Here is a 6,276-nt window from a genome sequence, read left to right on the forward strand (position 1 = left end):
ATATAGAAAGGACCCTGTAAGCTCAGCTTTCTAAACTTAGCCTCTAAACTTGATCATCTTGATTTAACCTTTGTATGATAAATGCTTTGGACATGGGAATACACCTACTAGAGCAAGCTAAGCATGCTTGGAACACTATTTTGGTCCGTGTCTCTTTGCCATGTCCAGTGCTCCTGGAGAGGCAAGCTCTACGAGAAGAGTCCTCTGGTGAGGTAGCTTCATATAGGAGAAGTAACTCATAGATACTCAGATGGCAGACAAGAATACAGGAGTGGAAGTAGAGTTGCTTTACATTTAGTGACTTAGTGTGATACAAGCTGCCCCATCGAGGGCTGTACACACTTTCAGCCTGGGTCAGCAAAGGGAACAATTCCTGCCTTTTGATATCTGTGGGTGGCGTTTCCCTTTGGAAAAATGACAATGATGTGTGCCAAAATATATACATTCTTTGGCAGGATTCATATTTGTGTTCATGGCCTGTGGTTGCTTTCATTCTGCTATTGCAAAATCTTAACTGAATAATACTTTTGCAGTTTTAGGGCAGTGTTCTCAAATGTCCAACAGGGAGTCTTTGGCAGTATCCACATGCTTTCCAGAAGGTCCTGTACACGGTGTTCAAATTCACAGATGGAGCTCTTTTTCCTTTCCTTTCAAAATGAACCCTTGAATTCCTTTCTTCACTTCCGGCTTCCAGTTTCTCCAGTGGTGTTCAGTGATTATCAGATCCTCTAGCCCTTCTGGCTCCTTTTTTCTTGTCTTCTGCCACATTACCTGGCTGCCCTCTAGAAGAGGTCCACGTGGGATTTTGGGATGTTGGAAACCCTGCTGGGTCCCTGGAAAGAAAGTATTCCTGATAATGAAGGCTTAATTATATCCTGGATTTAAAACTGTGCCTCTTGCAAGTTGGAAACCTGTGAGCTATTGCAGGCAATGATGAAGTATTTAAAGCAGCAGCAAAATAAAGAGCAAATAAAGAACAAACCAGTATTTTGTGCAATAATCTTCTGTCAGGAAACTGAGGTTTTAGCTCATGGCAGAAATAAATTGGGGTGACTGGGGCTAAACAAACCATTCACCCAATCAGGCGTCCATCTGGACTTGGGAATAGGGTTTCTGACTCCTAGCCTTGACATTCTTGATCAGCCTTTCAGTAAGAGTAGAGCTGAGGCCTAAAGATCCTAACTGCTTAAAGAGAGAATCATTTAATAAATGAAATTGCATGTCAACTAAAAGAGGATGGAGTGGGAAGCCAAGCGAGGAGAGGTATCCAATCCTATGCATCAGGTTTTGATTGTCAATATGCTTTCCTTCTAAGTGCTTCAAGAGAACTCTAGAGGATGCAAGAAAACTCATGGAATGGTGAGCATAAGCAAGGAATGCTCCCAAACTCTCAGGGACCCACCAGAGTGTGTAATGCCTAACCTGGAGTGACAAGATTCAGAGATGAGCCTTCAAAATGACTGCAGCTTTCTTTGTTTCTTCCAGACCATGTTAAACTTTCGCTAGACCCAGAGAACACTGACCCATTCTTAAGTAGGATTTATGGCCTTAAACCCCATTGTTGGCTGGGTGTGAAAATACCAGGCCTGTAAGGCATAGTGTGGCATTGCTGCAGTGGGGAGCTTTCTGCTTTAGCTTGGTACATAAGTCCTTGAGAGCGTTTATTTTATAGATGAGTGCTTGTCTTTATCACCATATCTTTCTGTTGCTGAATGCTCACAGTTTACAAAGAAGAAAGAGCAAGGGAACAAGCGGGAAGAATACGTAAGAATCATTTCAGGTTAATAGGGCTTTCCTGTTCATCCTTTTGGTCAAGACAGGTTGTTTCAGAGACAATCACTGGAGTGTGTCATTAGAGCTGCCAGCCCATGTTGCCCAATGGAAAAATGCTTTTTGAGCAAGCCTTGCGCTGTCTTGTGCAGCTACAATCAAGTGAAATGGGGTTAAGCTGTAAGATTTACTGCTTTCGCTTTCCATTTGGTGAACTCATGAGTTTTTCCTGTGTGAATGGGAACGTGTGACCTTCTTGGTTGCTGTCTTTCAATCTGTGTGCTTACCACCTTCCTTCAGTGTTACACGCTACCAATGATTCACCGACCACAAGCTCTGTTATTGTATCCCACATGATTCCCTCCCCACACCCTGTAAGCAAAAATTACTCCCAAGAGCAATGTATTTCCATGCAACACCCATGTTATTTGCTGCACGTCTTTGTTCTGCTCATGAAGGTAGCAGATATTTTTGTTGTGCTGTCCTGATTTTGGTATTGTCCTAGCCTTTGTTTCCAGAGGAAATGAAAAGTTCCTTATGGGTAATCTGATTGCAATATTGTATGTATGTGTATATGGGCGTGACATCATTCCTTACCATTATAGGTTACTAATAAAGTGTATGATGTGCAACTTGATTGGAGCCAAGATTACCATTACTGGCAACTGCTGATGGTGTAAAAATGATTCCTGGGTTTTCCTTAGAAGCTGTAGGAAAAATTAGTAAGTGAATGATAGGCTGTGTCATTTATAAGCATGTATGCACATGTATATGTAAAGTGCATGTCTGCAGGGTATAGAAATGTATTCTACACGAGAGTTTTGGCTTACAGGGATGTTTTCTCAGGGCATGGAAGGAAAGGATTAGCATCGGCAGTTGAGGTGCACTGCTCCAGCACAATGGTTTCTCCTCTGCTTTGGAAAAGGTCTGTGAGCAAAAGAAAGTGCAGTTAAATGCTAAATCAGAGTGATCTAAGACAGCTCCTTAAGGGTAGTACAAATATGATTTTAATAAGGCACACAGCTGTAGGGGGATTATCTGGGGAGAGAGGGAAGGAGAATTTAGGATAGAGTGAGACATTACATTCATTTCTGCCCTTTACATTCATGACATTCAGGTCTGGCCTGACTTTTGTTTCTAAAACCAGAGCTGTCCTCAGTGGGAGCACAGGGGGACCCTTGTGAACACACTGCAAGAGTCCCATCACTTATTTAGCCCAGCACATCGGTTGGGAGCCAGGGAAGCCTGAGGAACCTGCCTCAGAGAAAGTGAAGCTTTGGGTGTTGTGTTCAGAGGTTTTGGCTGGGTTTTGTCTCTCACTTCTCCCCAAATCTGGGATTATCTCTGTGCTATTTTTATACCAGAGGTCCTGCAGAGAAGGACGGTGCGGGTGCTGCAGGGCAGAGGAAGTACAAGCCTTTTGTCATAAAAGCTAACACCCAGTTCAACAGTGCTTTGAACTTTGAGATGGGCCCTTTGTTTTACAACCAGGGCTATATAGGGTCTTATCCTTCTTAGAGTACCTCTGTGAAAGCTGCAGGCTATATCCCCATATGACGTTAAACATGCCCACACCTAGGAAGGAACAATCACAGCAAATTATTCCTGCCTTGAAGTTCTTTTTGGTGTTTGATTTTTGTTGTTGTTTTTTGACAGATGTTCTGTCTTCCTTGACAGAAAACACCAGAAACCTCATCAGGTAAGTGGGAGATGTGCAGCCATCCTAACCCTTGCAACTGGATGATCTTAAGGTCCCTCCCAACCCAGACCATTCATTGATTCTGTGATTAGTCAGATAGTAATGTCTGTAGTTGGGAGGAGGCCCTAGGTACCCCATGACTTTATTAAGTATGTACAGCACCAACAGTTGTGCTTCTAATCCTAAGGAAGCAGGGGGTTTATTGCATAAGCATGCAGGTGGGGATGACTCAGGTGCCAGCTTGGCAGTGGAGGCGAGTCCTGACTGACCTTTGGTGCCACCACTGGCAGCTCCGCTGTGACAAGGGCTGCAAGTGCTGATGGCTGCTGAAGATGTCTCCTTTCTAGTAGCAAGGGGTTTTAGCCACTGCCTTTCTTTACTCCCTGTACTTTTATTATGCACTTTCTAGTGCTTGTGCCAGGTAGTTTGCCCTCTGATTAAAGGTTAAATAAGTAGTGAGTAGTTCAAAAAGGATTGCTGGCTTATATGGAGGGTTACATTAGTGTATTTATTGTGTGTTGTGGAGACCAAATCATGTGATAGCCATCAAGACCTTTGCAGCAAACTCTATTGACATTATTTTCCCCAGCTACAGCAATCATAGAATCATAAAATGTGTTGGGTTGGAAAGGTCTTTAAGGTCATCCAGTTCCAATCCCCTGCCACGGGCAGGGACACCTTCCACTGGAGCAGCTTGCTCCAAGCCCCTGTGTCCAACCTGGCCTTGAACACTGCCAGGGATGGGGCAGCCACAGCTTCTCTGGGCACCCTGTGCCAGCGCCTCAGCACCCTCACAGGGAAGAGCTTCTGCCTTAGATCTGACCTGAACTTGCCCTGTTTCAGTTTGAACCCATCACCCCTTGTCCTATGGCTGCAGTCCCTGATGAAGAGTCCCTCTCCAGTGTCCTTGTAGCCTCCTTCAGACACTGGAAGGTGCTCTGAGCTCTCCATGCAGCTTTTCCAGGCTGAACAGCCCCCATTTCTCAACCTGTCTCCGTAGGGGAGGTGCTGCAGCCCCTGAGCATCCTCATGGCCTCCTCTGCACTTGCTCCAAGAGCTCCATGTCCTTCTTATGTTGAGGATACCAGACCTGCACACAGTGCTGCAAGTGGGGTCTCACAAGAGCAGAGGAGAGGGGCAGGATCTGAAGCTTTGGAACCAAACAAAGAGAGTAAAGCAGGCTAACAGGGATGCTGACATAGCACCCAGAAACAGCAGTCTCATCTGTATCTGATGCTCTCAGTTGTAAACTGGGGTGAGGTGACTAGAGTAAGTACCAAAGAAGGGCCATTTCACTGTCAGCAGAGGCTCAGGCCAAGTACTGACCTGCAGTGGGGGTGGACAGAGCAAACTTGCAAACCAGATTGGGGGGAGGCTGATGGATAGGATTTTCCTGCCACTTTGATTATTTGATGGATTGTTTAATGCTGGAAATCTTGCCTCCTGAGATCAACAGGAGCCCTGTGAAACAAACCCATCTAAAACAACCACTGCAATGCTTTGCTGCAGTAGAATTATCACAGGAGGCCCTGGACTTGCTCAGGCAGAAATGAAAAGATAATGCTGATGTTCTCTATTGCCAAAGCCACTGATGGCTGGTTTTCCCTGCTAGATCATTGCAAAGTAAATAGTGTGGTAAGGGTTTGCAGAAAGGGCTACCCTGGGGAAAGCTCCAAGGAAGCACACCCTCAAGCATCACTTTTAGAGCTTTAGGTCTGCTTTACATGCTCATTTTCCCAGCGATCACATTGCTGAATACATAAAGTTGTTGTTCTTAGTGCTCACACAAATCACTCCCGCAAGGTTGCATCAACAACTACTCCCATATTACCATGGTTACATCCTTACCCCAGTTTAACCTTGCATTTCATTACCAACTAAATCCCATTCCAGCATAACTTCCAGGTTAGGAAAAAGCCCTAAACTAACAAGTTTTTTCAAAGACCAGACAAAGTCACTATGGTCTCTTCAGGAAATGGGCTCATGCTTGCATAGCAATAATGCAATTCACTTAGGGCAGGCAAACTTTCTTGACCTGTGTTTCCCTTTTTCTCATCTGCAAAGCTGAAGCATCTTTGGAGGAGTAACCGTTTCGGGTTGCTCCTGCTTTGCTGGACATGCAGTGGTTCTTAAGGGCAGGAAAGGCCATTAGGAACACTTGGCCTGGCTTTAGCAGAATAGTGTGCCCGAGCTGGGGACACCCGTACCCAGGCTTTGGGTTTTCACGCTGACTATTGAGCCAGGAAGCGACCTGCCCCTTCTATGCTCAGTGCTGGTACAGGGGCCTCCAGTGAGTGCAGAGCACTTAGTGCCAACCTCTGCTGATCTGCGCAGGCTCACATGTATCGTGCCACCAATTTGCACCTATCTGGTGGAAGGAAAGAGGAAAAGATCAACTGTTGAGCTTTTACTCAGGTGCCCTAAGACTATTCCTTGGCTTCCCAGCCCTCCTTGGATGGCAGCTGGGACCAGGGGAATTGCCAGATGGCTTGGCCAGGACAGGCTGGGAGGCAGGGATGGCACCTGACAACCAGCCCATCTTTTGCTGCACTGCTGCTGCTGGTCTCGCTCCACCTCTGGGTTTGATGCTTCACTTACATGCCCTGGCAGCACAGAGCAGCGTTCCCATCCACGGTGGGGTGTATTTAACGCAGGTCTGTCGATAGCTGAGGTGGGGAAAGGCCTTAGATATTACAGGAGGCTGGAGCCATGCTGGCAGAGGACCAGCAGGGAGCATGGGCAGTGCATGAGACCTCACAGGCACTCATCACACCAGTGGTCCATTCCCCCAGCAAAGCCAGCAGGGA

This window comes from Neopsephotus bourkii, unplaced genomic scaffold (genome assembly GCF_033783945.1).
Source record: "Neopsephotus bourkii isolate Nb327-2 ecotype Australia unplaced genomic scaffold, CSIRO-AGI_Nbou_v1 NB_354, whole genome shotgun sequence".
Classification (NCBI taxonomy): Eukaryota; Metazoa; Chordata; class Aves; order Psittaciformes; family Psittacidae; genus Neopsephotus; species Neopsephotus bourkii.